Source organism: Equus przewalskii, chromosome 8, assembly GCF_037783145.1.
Source record: "Equus przewalskii isolate Varuska chromosome 8, EquPr2, whole genome shotgun sequence".
NCBI lineage: Eukaryota > Metazoa > Chordata > Mammalia > Perissodactyla > Equidae > Equus > Equus przewalskii.
Genome location: NC_091838.1, coordinates 40282003 through 40301892, shown reverse-complemented (window position 1 = coordinate 40301892; position 19890 = coordinate 40282003). Strand labels below are relative to the sequence as shown.

At 37.1% G+C, this 19890-nt stretch overlaps 1 long non-coding RNA gene across 1 annotated transcript in view; it reads left to right on the top strand.

Moving 5' to 3' along the window:
* Positions 1–19464, top strand: part of LOC139085073 (uncharacterized) — an 80721-nt gene extending 61257 nt beyond the window's left edge. Inside the window, exons 3-5 of the long non-coding RNA XR_011543098.1 lie at positions 2943–3080; positions 4574–4675; positions 18292–19464. This is a non-coding gene — a long non-coding RNA (uncharacterized lncRNA). The remainder of the gene's footprint in view (positions 1–2942; positions 3081–4573; positions 4676–18291) is intronic.
* Positions 19465–19890: the final 426 nt, after the last annotated feature.

Here is a 19890-nt window from a genome sequence, read left to right as displayed (position 1 = left end):
TTAGTCCCTTTCCTCCTCCCCTCCTAAATTATTATTTTCATCTCTTATTCCAACTCGTGTTATGAGTTTGTAGTTAGAGTGATAAGATAGTCTTTGCTTTAGTGGTTTCCTTACCTTTATCCTAATGCTATAGTTGAATATTTGCAATCCTATTCTGGTTCTATCTATCTGTCTCCCTACTGTGTTGTTTGTGATCCCTTTCTCCCTTTTTTAATTTTTTCAGGTATGAGAGACTTCTTGAGGATTTCTTGTAGTGGAGGACTTTTGGTTACAAATTCCCTTAACTTTTGTTTGTCTGGAAAAGATTTAATTTCTCCCTCATATCTGAAGGGTATTTTTGCTGGATAGAGTATTCTTGGCTAAAGATTTTTATCTTTTAAAGTTTTGAATATGTCACTCCATTCTCTCCTAACTTGTAAGGTTTCTGGAGAGAAATCCACTGAAAGTCTGATAGAAGTTCCTTTGGAGGTTATTTTCTTCTGTCTTGTGTCCTGAGTATTCTTTCTTTGTCTTTCATTTTTGCCATTTTTACTACTATATGCCTTGCAAGGTCTTGTTACATTGACAAATATAGGAGATCTGAAAGCTTCCTCTACACACATTTTTCCCTCAATCCCTAGATTTGCGAAGTTCTCCTCTATAATTTCATTAAGCACACTTTCTGTTCCATTTTCCTTTTCCATGTTCTCAGGAATTCTGATGATTCTTAAATTCATTCTCCTCATTGAATCTGCTATTTCTCTGATATTTTCCTCATTCTTTTTAATCCTTAGTTCTCTTTCTTCCTCTGTCTGGAGCCATTCAGCCTGTCTATCTTCAATTATGCTAATTTTCTCCTCTATGGTGTCTACACAGGCATTCAGGGAATCCGTATTCTGTTTTATCTGGTCCATTGTATTTTTCATCTTTAGTATTTCTGATTGATTATTCTCTATACTTTCAATCTCTTTTGTGAGGTAACTCCAGAACTCATTGACTTGTTTCTCTATCTTTCCCTCTACCTCATTGAGTTTTTCGATGATAGCTACTCTGAACTCATTTTCACTTAGTTTACCTATTTCCAAGTCCTGTGTTTTTATTGTTTTCCTTCTGGTCTGGAGCTTTCATAAAGTGCTGAATGGTGGAGGAGCAGTTTTTGTGCATGATGGTAGTATTCGGTTGCAGTTACAGCCTGTTGCCACTAGATGGGGGTCGAGAGTCACGCGTGCTGAGCTCTCTGCCTTCAGGCAAGATGGCGGCACCCAGCATGGGTTGGGGGTGGAGGGGCACTTTCTCTGGCGCGCTGATCTGGATTCTGATCAGCTCTCGTTCTCTGGTCTCCCGGGGCCTTGGCTTGATGGGGTCCCCACACGTGGAAGCTTTCCCCTGTCAGAAGGTTTCCACTGCACTGGTGGCGGGAGTCCTGGATGATCCCCTGGTCGCACGGCCCCTCCCCTGCTCCTTCCCTCACCCAAGGCAGACATGCCAGTCTCTAGGGGAGGGAGCGAAGTTCTCTCTTACCCCGTTCCAGCTCCTCTGAGGCTGGCTGCAGCCTCTCCATCCACTGTCATCTCGTTTCTGTAGTTTTCTGATGGTCTGGCTTTAGGGTTATTGTCTGAAATTCAGTTTTTCTGATTCTTTGGTTGTAGTTTGGAGGGGAGAGAGTCCCGGGTCAGCTCACCCTGCCATTTTGCTCCACCTCCCCTCCTCTACTTTACTTTTAAATGGCCTTGTTTATGCCATGCCCTCAACCTTAAAGAAGCTTTTCTTTGTGTTTCTCTGGAATTCATATTTATTATTCAAGATACAGGTCAAAAGTGCTCTCTTTAAACTCTAACATCAGAGCTTTTCTCTGTGTTTCTCTGGAATTCATATTTATTATTCAAGATACAGGTCAAAAGTGCTGTCTTTAAATTCTAACATCATATTTTTTCCATTTAACAAACTGTGAATGACCCATTTCAAAATGATTTTTGATGTGTGCCTTGGTATGCCCAGTAAAAATCTGGAGGACTTTAGGACCTAGAGACTCAAGCCAAACAGGAAGTTAGCATGCAACCAAAGCCCTTCAAAGCTTCACTAAAGGAAAGTCAGATGAATGTGGTGCCAACAATGATTTCTTTTGGCTTCAAAGTAGCCACCAGAATGGAAGTCTGGCTATTGCCGTGGAAATTGATCTTTCTTCATTCCATCAACCATCATTTCATGGGAGTGAGATTTGCAAGGGGATTTAGAAGCACATCTGCACTGTGGAGTTGTTGCTGAACTTGTTACTGGGTAAAAGGAGATCTGCACAAAGGAACTAATATTGAAAAACAAATCAATCCACTGCCATGATTATTATCTTAACTTCATGAAAAGATGCAGGAGTGAGTAGAGTTGCCTGGAGCCATGTAGGAGTTAGGGGGGCAGTGTTAGCTTGTTTCTCTTTGTTTTACTTATTTGAAATGAATCTTACTAACCTTAGCCCATGCAAACATCTGAGAGTCTGAAACGTGCAAGGTGCCTTGTGCTATAAATCTGCATATATGTCCATGTCCTGTGTCTGCTACTGAACTCTATGCTTCAAAGTAAGGACTATTGTGTTCCCTAGGCTGTCCTGCATGTGCAAGGTAATTGTTAAATAAATGAATATTGGGGCCCCTCCCTGTCAAATATTAGAAACTAAGGACAAGATACTCAAATAAATCATCTCATTCCTGTTTTCACAGTTAAATTATTTCTAATATTATGTAATTATTATATAATAATTATTATTACATAATATAAATATCTATTACTACATAGTTCTTAGAGTTCTATGGGGTGGTGCATAACCTAAGCCACATGTAAGAATTACCTGAAGAACTTTAAAAAATGCTGATGTCTGGATCCCATCCCCAGAGATTCTGATTTAGTTGATCAGAGATTCTGATTTGGTTCAGGCTGAGCTCAGTTTTTTTGTTTGTTTGTTTTTTGAAAAGCTTTCCATATGAGTCTAACGTTCAGCCAAAGTTGACACCAATATGGAAGAGCAACAATGGCAAATAGTTCCAGAATAAATAACACAGAATTCAATCCTGTAAACTGTTTATGGTCAAAACCCTGTGGAGAACACAAAGGTAAGTAAAGTCTCAAAAAACTTATAATCTGGGACATGTATTGGTATTATCACCATCATCATCAGTACAAAGAATGTATTGTCTACTATCACTGCATTAGATCTCGAGTTAAAGAGATACAAAGACTTGGTCATTTTGCATCATTTAGTGACTATTTTAAGGCATTGGTTATCATCCACCATACCACACAAACATACAGTTTCTTCAAAGAAATGGAGGTTAGATAAACCAAAGTATTCACTGAATCCCCCACTAGTAAATTTATGTAAAAAGAGTCAGACAGCCAGCTCTCAGACTCAAAATGTCAAGCTTGTAAAAATAGTATTCTTGGGAGTTATATTTGATCATTTGTTAAATATGGGGATATAAAATATAGAAATCCATGTGTAATGCTTCAAATCCCCAATCTGGTTTAAAAGGTCAGTTAAAGCCTAAAAGGACTTGACATTTTGCCTTTAAAAGTCTGACTTTTGGACTTAAGACTTAACAACATTTCAGCCTAAATGACCCGAAGGATAAATACAAAGCTGGTTTCAATTGAACTATTTAGAAAGCAGGGGATCTTCTAATTTGTAAGATAGCATTCAGAGAGCTTTTTCCATTAAGAACTCAATCGACTGAAAAATGATTTCCTTGGGTATTCCACAATCTTTCAATGCTTGTGTAAATTTTACGCAGGAGGTGGGTGGTGTGCGAGGCTCAAGATATAAAACACCTTGGAACAAAGGAAGAAAACTACCTTTTGAGCCACAGAAAACTGGTGATCACCTGTAAGCAATGAGCATTGTCTCTATTTACCAGTTTCTCCCTCAGGGGAAACACAATTCCTGTACTAGATACGAATTATAGTTTCATTTCTTGAAGTAAGTTCAATGGCTTTTCAAACCATCATTATCATCAATTAATATTTATTGAGTACTCACTGGGTACATATTATAGAAAGGCTGGTAGGGTATTATACAATAAATGTCTTACTGTAAACTATACCTTACGCATTTTTATTTGTTTTCACAAGACCAAGTGACTGTCTCTCTCTTTTGGATGGCTTGTGCTAAAATGTCACTCATCCGAAAGCAACCAACGATTAAAATTGGATTACTAGCAATACTATTATGTGTTGTTTGCTTGTGTGTGTGTGCATGTGTGTGTATGTGTATGTGTATGTAAAGCATAAAACTTAGGTCAAGATTTATTGGGACAATGTTAGTTTTGTTATATTATTTAAAAATGAACTCTACTTTTTACCTCATCAATAAAGTCAGCAAGTATTCTTTTAACATATGAAAATGTAGAGAGAATGAACCAAATATGATGATGAACTATGTCATATGTTTGGAAAATTGCCTTTTGTAACATAAAAATGAAGTTCTTCTGTAGAGTTGAAATTTCTCTTATCTGCAAAGGCCATTTTCAATTGAGATTTCCATGAGAGTATTTCCAAGGATTATCCAAGTACTGACCAGACTTATTGACATATTTCTGTCTTCCTCCAGGATAGTCCTAGGCTAAATTCCCAAACTGAAGAAACGTTTCTTTCTTGTTACTTAACATTATGTCCCTGTTGGAAGAAGAGTCTCAAGTGATCAGGATCCCAGGTAGCTTGCCCAAATCTCATATAACGTAATAGAATTTTCATATTTTTGTGGACGCAATTCTTTTAGTAATTCATCTGATGACACTTTATTGAAAATATACTATATACAAGTCTCTAACTCTGTGGGAACACAAAGATTACTCAAACATCTGTCCTACCTTTAGTGTGGTTTCCTAAATTACTATGCTTTATAATGTCCACGTTATTTTTTTATGTTTAAACTCTATTAATCTGGCAGCCTTTTATATGAAAATACTTGTAGACGTCTATAATCTTCCAAATGTGGAAACTGCTAACTATTAATTTGTAGAAAAGACAAATTGTGGAGACTTGCACTAGCTGATATGAGCCTGTCCTAAGTTTTTGTGTTTAAATGTTACATTTTCAGCTGTACAGTACAATAGGGGTGAGAGTGAAGCTGAAGTGTATTGCACTTTCTCTAGACTCCCGAGAGACAACCAAGAATGGTGCTGTGGAACTCATGGTCCTTTCCATTACCTCATTCAATGGAAATTGAGCTAGACATCTAAGATTGAAGGAAATGCACAGGCTGGTGCCCTTAATGGAAAGCATCATGATTCTAGCTCTCCTTACTGTAACTCAGTAACATGCATAAAGGGACATTAAAGTTCAAATGCTGAGATGGGAGGAAGAGTAACGATGTTTAGAGGTGCTGTGTTCTTATTTCATTCAAGGCTTTGAAGATGCGTGTTGAAGTGTTAAAGGGAAGCACAGGTTGGTAAATAAATCCCTAAGAAAGAAATTGGGCTATAGCACATCAAATTCTATTGTTTTTTAAGATTTTTTTAAACTTTTCCTTCTTCTCTCCAAAGCCCCTTGGTACATAGTTGTATATTTTTAGTTGTGGGTCCTTCTACCTGTGGCATGTGGGACACCACCTCAGCATGGCTTGATGAGTGGTCCTAGGTCTGTGCCCAGGATGTGAACTGGCAAAGCCCTGGACCACTGAAGCAGAGCATGCAAACTTAACCACTCAGCCATGGGGCTGGCCCCTCAAATTCTATTTTTAAGAATAATTATGTCAAAATCAGTCAATTGGTGTAACTGAAATAAAGTCATTTTAACAGAACATTATCACAGGATCAATGTCTCTCACTTTGAAAAAATAACCATTTCTCCTTCACTTTGACACTTATTTTTGATAAATGCCTCAGCTTCACCTCAGTATTAATTTCTCACCTAGGTACTATTATGCTGTGACAACCTTCTATTCCATTGTCATTGTGTCAGGCTATTGAAAAGGATAATAGGTAGATATATTTGGCTTTAGAATGTTAAGAAATAAATGGCATTCTTATTCCTTATTTATTTACAGTATTTCTCAATTTCAGTGTATAGTTCTAGTGATAATTACTAGATTTTTACATTGGTAGAAAACTGAAGCCTATGTTAATAATAGTACAATTTGATATTTATGAATTGTTTTCTTCTACAAATATAGAAATTTAGTAATCATCATTAAGATTACTGTATTAAAATCTGAAAACAACCCATTATCACTAAGTAATCTGGTTCATTATCTCTTAATTAATACAAAGAGATGTTAGGAGCTTGTCTTACAATCATACAGCAATCAGTCAATTTTTGTTATTTGTGGTCTATAGTGTCCATATAATAAAGTTCTCCCCTTCTATTTCTAACAATTTCAACAGAGAACAGTATCAAGACAGTATAAAACAACCCTCAAGTTACTATTTAGTCTGTATCTATAAATTGTTAAAATCAAGTAACTAAATAATTGAGAGATGTGACAACTGTTTTGATGCACAAATAGTTTTGGGGGCATTTTTCTCTTATGTAGCTGAGAAAAATGAGCAGGAATAGCTGTCATTTGAGCTATGCTGTCAAATCTATCCACCTTTTGTAACAACTTAATGAAAAAGAAGTCATACTCATTAGATTTGCAAAAATTTTAAAGTTTAATAATAATAAATGATGGTGAAGATGTGGGGAAATATAAACTCAGATATACTGTTGTTTGGAATTTAAATTTGAGAGACATTTTGGAGAGTAATTTGGCAATGCATAATGTAATTGAAGATATGCCGATGATCGAATATTCTATAGAGGTTAAAATAAATTAACTACATTTACACATTTCAACATTAATATATTTCAAAATAATGTATAGAAAACACATTACCGAAGGATAACTACAATAAAAATGCAATTTAGTTAATTTTTTAAACATGCACAATAATACTATATGTTATTTGTGGATATATATTTTTGAAAACAGCTTGGAATGACGCATACCTGGAATGTTACATCCTAATTTTGGAGTGATAGTTCTTAAGAAGAAGGAGATAATATGTTTGGTGAAGATTAAGAAATTTCAACACTATTTTAATGTTTACGTTTTTTTTAAAGGATGAGGCTCCAAGTGCCACATCCCAAGGAGGGGGTCCATAACTCTGCAGATCAGAAATATGTCTGCTATTTTTTTTTTTTTTTTGCCAGAAAAGATTTTCCCTGAGCTAACATCTGTTGCCAATCTTCCTCTCCTTTTTTTCCCCCTCCCTAAAGCCCCAGTACATGGTTGGATATTATAGATGTAAGTCCTTCTAGTTCTTCTATGTGAGCTGCCACCACCACATGGCTACTGACAGACCAGTGGTGTGGTTCCGTGCCTGGGAACCAAACCGGGGCAGTAGAAGCAGAGTGTGCTGAACTTTAACCTTTAGGCCGTCAGGGTTGGCTCAATGTTTGTTCCTTAAAGACAAACAGTTCTCAAGGAAATAAGACAAAATATTAATACTTGCAATTCTTTGTTGTAAGTACATAGATGTTTGTTAAATTACTGTCTGTGTCTTCCTTTATGTTTTAAATTTTTTTTTACTAAAAAGTACCTTACGAGTGAAATGTGCAAGTTGTGTCTTTTTCTATGCATCCACCTCCAGTATGTTCTCTAGGTTAAGTATTTTCATTTGTTCATTCTTTCACTAAACAAAAATTCATTGAAGAACTGTACTCCTCCAAGCACTGGGCTGTATTCTAGATATTCAGTAAAGTAAGATGACTTCAATGACCTTACTGTGTAGTTAATAAGCTATATAAAAATTCTTTACCAGTCTTTAGCATTTTCCTATGCCCAACAATAGTAGCTTCACTTATTTAGGAAATGTACTTTTACTAAAAATATTTTCCTTATTTTGTGTTCCTCTGCTAATTTAATTTGTTGAACTAGAGCTTCGCTAATGACTAGAAGTTGCACTAAAACAAAGTTAGGCTCCATTGTGTCTATAGGGTGCATTTAGGACATTGCTGCCTCAGAACCCTGAATCAGTGGTCCCTAGGCTTCTTTCTGGGTCCATACATCAGAAAAAGTTTCTAAGAATGTTAGCCCCCTAAAAGAGGGTGGGGACCATATATTTTGCTCTAATAATATTACCACTTACGAACACTGTCATTTCATAAAAAAATATTTTAATATAAAAACTATAGCAATATGGTCCTTTAAATGCACTGAGCTTTTTGATAAATTTGCTACATGATTCTTATTTTTTACTCCTTACTGTGAGCCAGTATAAGTTTTATCATGTACTAGCCTTTGAAAACTGCTGCCCTAAATGATCTGCATGCTTCTGACCTTGTGTAACCATACTGAATGTGTGAAATGTTGGAAAATAGACACATTTTCAAAAAACTTCTAGCTGGTTTGAAGGAAACTGTCTCTTCTAACCACCGATAAAATTGCTATAATGCTTGTATGTATGCTTATCAGTGAAGAGAGATGAATTTAAGGTGATCAATTATTTCAAAAGAATATATGCTTCACTAAAAAATTAACATTGATGCTGATAAAAGCACTTTGAATTTGTACCAGGCTTTCATTGTTTTTTTTGGCTGAGGAAGATTTGCCTTGAGCTAACATCCATGCCAATCTTCCTCTATTTTGTATGTGAGTCATCTCCGCAACATGGCCGCCAAAGAGTGGCACAGGTCCACATCCAGGAACCAAACCTGGACCGCCAAAGCAGAGTAAGCTGAACTTATCCACTCGGGCACAGGGCTGACCCCAGGCTTTCATTATTTTCAAGATGCCTATACATTATCTCAGCCAGCCATGGTGGTCTAGTGGTTAAGATTCGGCACTCTCAACACTGCAGCCCAGGTTTGTTTCCTGGTCAGGGAGTCACACCACCTGTCTGTTGGTTGTTATAATGTGGCAGATGCATGTTACTGTGATGCTGAAAGCTGTGCACCAGTATTTCAAATACCAGCAGGGTCAACCATAGTGGACAGGTTTCAGCGGAGCTTCCAGACTAAGACAGATGAGGAATAAGAAGCTGGCCACCTACTTTTGAAAATTTGGCCATGGAAACCCTCTGAATAGCAGCATAGCATTGTCTGATGTAGCACCAGAAGGTGAGAGGATGGTGCAAAAAGACAAGCCAGGGTTTCGTTCTGCTGTACACAGTTTACTAGGAGTCAAAATTGACTCAACAGTGCTAACAACAATAATACATTCTCTCTCTTTAATGTACAGTGCTGATAATAAAGCCAAGGAAGAAAAGAGAAGAACAAGTGAAATCCTCATTAGGGGTGAGATTCCATGTGCCTAGTATCTGCACTGAGCTGTATTCAGAATCCAAGAACCAGAAGAAACTTAAAAAAAATTATTCCAATATTTACTTACATCTGCTTAAAGTCATTATATATAATACATATCAAAATCATAGAAACATTTCTCAAAACTACCTTCTCTTCCTCCCCAATTCTCCTATATCTTGTAGCTGATCTTTGGTGTCACCTGGGAATCTCTTGTCAATTTCTCTCACACACCTTGCCATAGTTGTCTCTCTCCCTACACTAGCTCTTTCATATGTATGGCAACTTAGCTGCCCAGAATTCTTCAAAATTTCCTTTCTTCTTTCCAATGATCTAGATCCTTCTCAATGAGGAAAGTGAGGACCAGACCCAGCAATCTAGAATCCTTTCCCCTTTTCGTTTTTCTCTCTATTTTTCTACCTCTTTCCCCATTGTCATGATTCGGCATCACAAAATGCCTGAGAAGCTAATGTACAGCATGGTGATTATAGTTAATAATACTGTATTATATTATATTCTATATAATTTGTATTATATATTTTTTAAAAACTCAAAAGCCTGAGAATCAGTCCCAAAATTCTCCTTAGAGAAAAGGGTAACCTGAGATGTTGAATAGCAGAAGACGAAATTTTCTGTAACTGGGATTGGGAGGGAGAAAAATTGGGGAAGGCTGACAGCATGTTAGTAAATGTTGCTTAGATCATAAAAGAGACGAGAGCAATAAAACAAAAGAAAACAGAAAAAAGACATCGGTAGTTTAGGGCGTATGGTTATCAAGGCAGAACATCAGCTCGCCCTGACAGGAGAGTGACTCTATTGCACCTGGATGGATGCTCCTCTGATACACGTGCATAAAATCCTTCAGTGTCATGGCCCAGTAGATAGGCTCATTCCCAGCAGAAAGATTTGGCCCATTGTAATCAAAGGATGGAAACATTCTCCCACCCCAATTGAATCAGACCTTCAGTTAGGAAAATTACAGCGCTCTCTTTGACATGTCACTGTTTGCATCTTATTCTACAGGTGATAAAAACACACATGGAAAGCTGTGGGCTGTGCATAATTAATACACAGAGCAACAATGCAGGTAGACTCTTTATTCTCAAGCTTATTGGGGTCATGGGTCCATTTAAAAGTCTGATGGAAGGCTGTGGAATTTCAGGGACATAACAGACCACAGATACAGGATAAGGATTTGTTTCAGAATCTCATTATTTCCAATCTGACAGAAAAGGCACATATTGCCAAGACTTTTATCCCTCCTAGGGTTCCACTGCCTCATACACACATGAGAAAGTGGGGCTGGTCCCTTCAAATACCAATGTTTAATGACTAGGAGCTTAACAGCTAGTTTTTTATTCTTCAAAATTAATATAACCACAAAGATGCAGATAAACGGAAATAACTCTAAAGCTAGTTATAATCCTAAATGCAAATGATGCAAACAATGTTAAGCAGAGGGAAAAGCATTTCAAAAACCTTTAGCGAAAAAGTGACAGAAATATAATATGTAAGATTTTTTTGGTCAAATGTCTTTGTAAAGCGCCTTGCACTAAAGCAGCCCCCAAGTCTTCCCCCTGTTCCTTCTAGACGTGGTGGGTCGGGACGCCGTGAGGCGCCTCTTCCAGATGCATTGCGTTGTAAAGCACTTACTCTCAAGAACTTTTTGAAGTTCAGCTGGTACTACTTTACTCATTGACTCATGTTTAGATTAGAGTAACAAATGATCAAGCTGAAACTCATTCTGAAACAAAATTCCTTTCCCCCCCACAATATAGTACATAAACTGAGCTGCAGCCTTTGCATTTTTCGCCATCTGGCCCACAGTGTGAGATGATATTAGTAGCATGTCAGGGAATTTTTTCCCCTTCTCCTTTCAAAAAAAAAGAGGAAAACGAAAAAAATCCTAATCTATAGTATGAAGAGTATTAAATGAAACATCTGCCTCGCTGAATGAGGAGATGAACTTTGCAGACTGCAAGCTGCTGGAGTTTGTCAAGTACATGTTTACATTGCTGACTGCTGTAAATTTTCAAGATGGTGACATGAAATTGACTTACTAAAATATCTTATTCAAATCTCTTAAAACACATGTTTCGTTTTATTTTTTTTTTTGTCTTTTTCTCCCTTTAATGTCTTTCTTCTTGATGAAAGACGTTGCTGATCGAGACAGTGAAAGGTTGCTGAGATTCTAGTCAAGCTGTAGGCACTGAGTAGTTAAAGAAAAATTACATAATAAAATTCACCAAGAGCTAGCATGAACCTCTGGTTAATGTAGAACTAGAATTCTAGACGCTAAAAGATACCAATAAAAGAGGCAGAGAATTTAGGCAAATACTATGACAAAAGAGCCAAGATGATGCTTCAAATATTTTTAAAGGAAAGATGGTTAAAAAAAATACTATCTGCTTGATGGATGACCATAAACTCCACTAAATTCAGTCCTAGTCCATGAATAAAGATCAAAGGGAGAATATTTCTCAAAATCTTCCTAAAGTATTATCACTTTGGACAAAATATTTCATAGTTAGGGATTTGAGCTTCATTGAGGAGAGGACGAAGTTTCAAGTTTCTTTCTTTCTTAAGTGTAAATACTCCATTTTCTCTGTCAACTCTAATGTCAACACACACCAGAAACAAAGTCTTTTTTCCAACTTGTGCAATATACACAACCCAGAAATGTTTATCCAGTTATCCCTCCAGAAAAGCCAGTGAACATACATTACTCTTGAAAAATGAGCTCTAGAGAAGAAATTTAAGGCAAAATTTTAATACCATAAATCGAAGTATATCCATACACATTCCACTCTCTACCCCTGAATATAGAGACCTGCCAACTTATTTCCAATGAAATATAATTCTCTGCAGAAGAGTGTTTTTTTAAATCAGATGTACATTTATCCAGGATCCGCTGCTGCCATATTATTCCTGCATTGCCTTCTGGACAAGGAGGAGTGGGTCTCATTTCTACTGCCCCAAATTGTCTCCTTTCTTCTTTCCTTCTTTCCTGTCTTCCTTTCTTCTTTCACAAAACACAATCCTAGTCTGATACAGAGAAGTAAGCAGGCAAATACAATGCAGAGAAATATGGGCTGCAATGAGACAATTATAGGACACTGTGGGAGTCCATAGAAAGGGAATTTAATCTAGATATGAAGGTCAGAGAAGGCATCTAGGACTAAGCATATCTAAACAGGGACCTAAGAGACAAATGAGTTAGTCAGTAAAGGAGTGGAGTGGAAGAGCACAGGTTCCAGGAGAAGGTTTAATTTGAAGGAACAGAGTCCAGAAAGAGCATGGGTCGTCGAGAGACCTGCAAGCAGTTCAGTGCAATTTCAGCATTTAAAATAAACAGAAGAATTTCAAGAGATAAGTTTAGAAAGCCACCTAACGGTAGGTTGAGAGACCAAGACAAGCTGTGCCTTCTGGAGTTTGAGCTTGTCCTGAGGGCAGTTAAAAGCCATTAAAAGTTAACCTGGAGGATTTTCACTTTTGAAAATGCCCTTAAGTGGCTCTTCCCAGGGGCGAATATATTAGGAAATAAGATGCAAGACCTAGAAGTGGTGAAAACATCCAGGATGCTATTTTAGTAGTTCAAATGGGAAGAGATGTGGACACAAAGTTGGAAGTGGTCTGGGTGGAGGGAGAGGGCCCAGATTTCAGCCACCTATAGGGACAACATTTATAGGAATGATTTGATGATTGGTACATAAGGAAAATGGAGGAAACAAAGATTCTGAGACATTCTTGTCTTGTTGCTATTCCCATGTCATTGCTACTTACTTCTTCCTTGAGTAGTGAATAACCTCTTGATGCTTCTGAGGGGCACATCAGAAGCAAGATTTCACTTCCTGCAAAAGACTTCCTGCAATGAAAATGAAGACTATGGCCAAACTCATTTAGACTAAAGTCCTAATAAACACCAAGCTCCAGGTACCCTTCCCACTTTCACTTCCCTTTCAGGTCCATATCAAATGCCATCCAGGATTCTGCCATTCAGAGCTGATCACTCTCTCAACCTCATACCTATAATTTCTGGCCTGCACTTGGATTATTTATTTATATTTAATTTGGCCGTTGTGGCATGTCTGCATTTCCCACAAGATTGAGAAGCCTCTGAGAGCAGAGACACTGTCCTTATATCTCCAGTCTCTACCAAGCTCCTAGCACAGTGATTTGCACATGATGGGTACTCAGCACATGTTCCCTGAATCGAATTTTTCATTTCCCCTCAGACCACATTTCCACAGCTGTTTTCAGAAGCAGCTTGCTCTTTGCCTTGTTTTTCTATCCAGGAAGCTAAGAAGCAGAGAATTAAAATTCAGGACTCTGATGGATGTGATGTTGCCTAAGACAACAGCAGGAGCAGTGTAAATTGCAAATAAATTAAGGGATTTCATCCAAAGGTTTGATTTCTTATATTCTTGAAAAGTGATACTAGCAAACATGAATCTAGAAGCAATAAAAGAAATAAGAGGTACAAATTATTTCCCAATGATCACTATATGCTTTCCTTTTTAAGATTTTGGTTTGGTATTTATGTTTCTTCTGTTCCAAGAAAGAATAGGAAGCTGCTACTTAAAATAGTGGTTTAGTCTCTTCATATGTGTGTAAATGCATTAAAACACTGTGTCCCTCCAACAGAGGAGATCTGAGAGAGAGAGTGGCCAAGCAGATTGCTACACCTTTCAGTTAACCTGTTGCCAGCTCATAAAAAATATACGTTTTTCTTCACTTAACCAGTAACTCATAGAGCTAGAAAATACCTTAAAGGTAGCCAAAACATCCAGTGTTTTCCAGTAGTATTCCACAGTGTCCTAGGGTTTCAAGAGAGTTGGCCCATGGGTCTTCAGAGGGAAGGGCGAGCTGCGATTGACAGGAAGACTGTGGGCCCCCAACTCCCTCTTCAGCTAGAATATTAATCTTATTTCTCATTAATACTAATACTAAGCTTTACTATCTCATATTTTTGTTCCTTCAAAAAAGGAATTTTGGGGCCAGCCCTGATGGCCTAGAGGTTAAAGTTTGGCACTCTCACCACTTTTGTGGCCTAGGTTTGTTTCCCAGTCACGGAAGCACACCATTCGTCTGTCTGTTGCGGCGCTGTGGCGGTGGATCACATAGCTGAACTAGGACTTACAACTAGGATAAACAACCATGTACTGGTGCTCTAGGGAGAAAAAGAAAGAGGAAGAACAGCAACAGATGTTAGCTCAGGGAGAAACTTTCTCTGCAAAAAAATAAAAACGGATTTGGAGACGATAAAATCCAGACCTAAACAGAAACCAACCCTCTCATTTATAGATGAGATGCTGAGGTATAGAGAGGATAATGCAGCTAAGCATCATGTTAAGAGTCTATAGCAGAAAGACCTGAATTCTAATCCCAGCACTACTGCTTGCCAGGCAAGTGCTCTAGAAAAGTTAGTTCACATCTTGGAACTTCGGTTTCCTTATCTGTAAAATGGGTTTCTGAAACCCATTTTGATTTGATGAAGGAATTCAAAAGGAGCATTTACCATAGTGACTGGTATATGACAAATGTTCAGGAAATATATATATTGGTAGTAGCGGTAGTAGCAGCAACAGAAACCTTCGCTAGAACTTTCTACATCTTTCTACTCTGCCCTCGTGTTTTTTTTCTATGTGCCTCAACAAACAGACAAACAAAATCCTCTGCATTATAGCTTATCCAAAGGAAAAATAAAGTTAAGAAGTTTATTTCAGGGAAAGTGATGCTTTTCATTTTCTTCTCAGGATATGTATGCATTTTAGAATAGGCAAAGAAAGGGGCTTGGCAGTGGGGACATAAAATATATGACAGTCCTCTAAGGAACAAATGTCTTGAAGTAATGTGCAATGACGTGGGTGACAGATATAAATGCATTACTCTGAAAAAACTGCTAGCTTATATCACAGTTGTTATCGCAATGTTAGTCTTTTAATAAGAACATATATTTTGGTCTCCAGGAAAACAGATTTTACATTAAATAAAATAAAACTTGTTAAAAAATGGTTAAGGAAATACAGAGGGCCTTTGTTTGTCTTTAACTTGCTTCTTAAAGTAGTTCCATACAATTGGTTCATCACTGAACATTCTTCGCACAGGATTACAACTTCACTTAACATTTGGTGAAAATGAGTTTGGTTTTTAGGAAGAGGAATTTTAAAAGATTTAGAAACTCAAAGTTTATGCTTCATTCTCTTCGGGATAGTATGACTTCTGTTCACTTTAATAAGAAGTGCCTAATGTTACTTACAAAAGTGGATTGATTTTGTTATATAGGCATAGAATCCGTCAGCAATCTGATGGAGAAATATTTATTTTACTCCATCTTTTCAAGGCTTAGTTATATGTTTTGTATATTGTATTAAAAAAGAGAAAAGTTTAAACAAACTGCTTTGATACTTTGAATGAATGAAATATATTTAATTTTTCATTCTCCCAAGGAGGAAAAAGATCCACAAATTTGTTGAGTTTATATACAGTTATGAATAAAATTGGTATAATTAAGCTTTAATCATATAATTGAGTTTTAATTGGTATAATTAATTTGTTTTTACACAAATTTGAAAATTTTTTTATGAGGCACCAAAACTATATTTTAAGAGTATTGTTTTCAAAGGTTTTAATGGGGGCAATGCTTGGCATATAAAATTTATTACTCTCGGTAGAAATTTAAGGTGAAAAGTAAAGATAGACAGTTCCATGTTTCTTCACATGATCATTTGCTTTCTGACATTGTTTTGCCGCTTCTACAAACGATTCAAGGTGTCAATAAAACGAGGACCTGTTTTAATGTTAATTCTGAATTCAAGTGTGGCCTTCATTTCCTGACTTGGTCACTTCAGCTGCAAGATGGGATTATTGTCAAGTCTGATGATTTGAGTCATAAATAACAAAAAGTTACTTTCAAAGCTTAATCCAGCTCAACTATGATAACCACACATGATGAAATTTTGTGTTTGGTAGGAAATTTCAGGGAAAATTAAGCTGTTTTTATAAAATAATTATCAAATACAACATTTATGCATTCAACAAATATTTATCCAGGATCAAGTATGACAAAGTGCTGTTCAGCCTCTGTGGATATAGCAGTGGACTAAATAGACAAAGATTCTCAAACATTCTGGTGGCAATAAGAGAAAGTGAATAATATAATAGCTGTCAGTGATAAGAACTCTGAGGAAAAATAAATCAGAGATAGAGAAGTGGCAAATCCTCAACTTGGGCCCAAAATGAATTCGAGATGAATAAAGCAATTATGTTTTGCAACTAAAGAACTGTAAAAGAAAACCTATAAAATCCAAGTAAATATTTTTTGATTTTTGAATGTGTAGCGTCTTTACAAGTACAAAAGCAAATAAAAAGCCCACAAGTGAAAAGATCAGCCCTACTAGACTACACAAACATTAACAACTTCTATCCACTAAGCAAATCAATAAAACTAAGAGGCAAATGGAGAAATGGGAAATATTTGCCACCATTATGAAAATTGATAAGCCAGTATTAAAATATGAAAAACACAAATCAGTGAGAAAAATCTTCAATATAACATATAACAACTGAAGTAAATATGTGACAAAAACTAACTTCCTAATATTGAAGATATACAAGTTAAAATAACTTCAAATACAGAAAAAAATTTAAAAGTACACACTTCTGGCAAGGCTGCAGAGAGATTGGCACTTTTATACATGCTGGAAGTGTATCAGTGTCTCAGTCTGATAAATAAAAGTGGTATATGTTAAGAAGCCCAAACAAGCTCATTCTCTTTGGCCCAGCAAGGCCATGTAAGGAGTGCTGGTGATATAAGAAGATCACCATGAAAATACAGGGAGAAACAAGCCAAAATATAGAAGTATTCATCCCTGGATTGTAGGATTCTTGGAAATTTTAATTATCTTCTTTATATCTTTTTGTTATTTTTCAATACTTCTTACAAAGAGCATTTTATTATCAGGAAGAACAATAAAAAAAGTAAGAAGGAAAAGCAAAAGAGGTGAAGGAAGAATAAAAGATAGTTACAAGGAGAATTTTCTTGACTGGTATTTGCTTTTACACTGAAACTGCTTTCATTTTCTTCACAAATCAGAGACATACTCATTATGAGAAAAATAATAAAATTCCTGAAAAAAGTAAGACTCGGCCAAGAAATCATACTTTGAAAAGTAATTAACAGACCAAAGATCACAGCGATTTCCCTTGAGCTAACTTTGTAGATTACTCCCGAGAGCAGAGTTATACATCACAGAAGAGTCATTCTGAAGAAAGCTAATGAGGGAAATCTCTCTGTAGGATTTTAGCTCTGTTTTTCTTACTGTTTAGACTTGAAAGTGTTTGGAAAGATATTCAAGCAGCTCCCCTTGCATTCAGGTTCTAGAGACCTAGGAAAATCAGATATTTGTTAATGTATGTATGTGTTGTTGATGGTGATATGCTGATTTCTTATTCTGATTTTAAAAGACCCGACCTGAATTCTCGAGTGCTAGCCTTAGGACACTTGCTAGCACATCTTAGATCTTTTGTAGGGTGAGTGAGTGTTCTGGATTTCCTGACTGACACTTCATGTAAGCAGGCCAGCTGGCAGCAAAGCCCTTTGAATTGGTTCCTCTCAGGATTTTAGGGGATGGCGCGAAATGAAGAATGTTCTGCCTGTTTGCTTGTTCTTCATCACGCGGAAGACAGCTTTTTTTGTTTAGTTTGGCTACCACCACTCTGATAACACAGAAACGCTCTGAATGTGCCAAGAATATATATAACTTTCAACTAAAGTATTGATTAGGTTTGTGTTGAGCTTAAACTACAATGCAAAAATGAATAAAGAGAAATTCTGATCTAACGTACTAATGTACTTAAATCAAGACTTCTGTTCTAACAGCTAAAAATTTTTTTAAAGGTTTCAATAGAGAATTGCCTTAATACTTATTAATATAATATACTTAGTGAAACATATTCTTGTACTATTAAACAATGAAACTTTTATGGAAATATATTCTGTACCACAGAACCTTTCAGCATGCTAAAATGTCTCCTTGTATGCAGAGAACTGAGGATCACTACTGCATCATGTGTTTGATATTTTCAAGTCTATACTTGTGGTGCCTACACTGGAAAGGATCCCTAGTCATAGAAGAAGACTTTCCATTCCAACCTGGCCTCTAGTTGGAAGCTTCAGAGGAGGTCAAAGATGATGCGGGGTCTGCGAGCCGAAGAGTCGAAAGAAAGATTTCTTGGACGCTCAAGGTCTGGCAGTAGTGCTCTTTTATTTAGAGAATAGTATGGAATAGCATGGGGACAGGACCCATGGGCGGTAAAGAGCTGCTGCCGCTGCTGCATGGGGACAGGACCCATGGGCAGTCAGAGCTCCTGCTGCTGCCCTGAGTTGAGGGTTAGGGCTAAATTTATAAGGCATGGGTATGTGACTTATTTTTACTGGAAAAAAGAAAAGATGATGTAAAAAGTCATTAAATGATTTCAGTGCAGATGGGGTCTGGTTATTGTGTGGTCGTATAACTTTAGATACAAATCTGGTCATATAGATCGGCATGTATGTGAGGATGCCCTGGGCTTCTCTCCCTGGGGCGGTCCTAATTCATACCATAAAAATCCACCGGGTCATATAGTTCGGCATGTAGGCCAGGTCACCTTGGGCTTCTCTAGCTGGGGCAGCCTTAATCCACATCAAAAGATACTGATCTGAATGCTATTTATTTAGAAACTCTTCCCATAACTAGTTTAACTATTGAGATTATTCTTATGATTGCCTTTGTGGGGGACTGGAATTGGCCACCCCAAGATATGTCTCTTTGGCGTGAGGATTATTTTGGGCTGGTTACTTTTAAAAACTGCAGATGGGAAGGAGGCTCAGGAGTAGAAGTACTTACCTTTTGTTAAGAGACATTTACATTGTAAAGGAAATCTCCATCTGTAAAAGTGTCTCCCTCTCTGTACCAGGAAGGAGGGATGACCTTATCTCTAGAAATTCTTATCAATGTGGAAGACAAGGACTTAAATCTGCATAATAATACTCTTGTTTACTGTATTTGTCTGATAACCTCCTGTAACTGACTCCCCCCACCCCTAACATCCTCCTTTGTCGTTAGCTGAAGATGATATTTAAGGAGGTGGCTTCAGCCATTTTGGCAAGTTGCTCAGGTTGCCTGAGCCTCTCCCGTGTATATATGTTATAAAGCTTTGTTTGATTTTCTCCTCTTATTCTGTCTCATGTGAATTTAATTTGTTCTCTGGCCAGAAGAACCCAGAGCAGGTAGAGGAAATGTCTTCCTTCCCTACACCTCAGTTTAGGAAAAATTAAAATGTCAACTTCTGGATCCCCTTCAAGTTAATCAGGGAAATTAGTGATGAGGAGTAAACTGATCTACTGTGTGCAAACTTTTTAAATTAAGGATTTTGGATCAGACTTTCCTTTCGTCACTGCCACTTCATGCCCATTATTTCTTCTTTAGATCATTCACATTTCTAATTCAATTTTACTGATTTTCACAAGGTTCACAGCAGTAACTTCTAGTATTCGTCTGACACATGTTTGTTCTTCAAGGTAAAAGCTTTTGTCTGTTTTGCTCACAACTGAATTCTTAGCGCCTAGAACAGTGAGTACCTGGAACATAGCCATACCTGTTG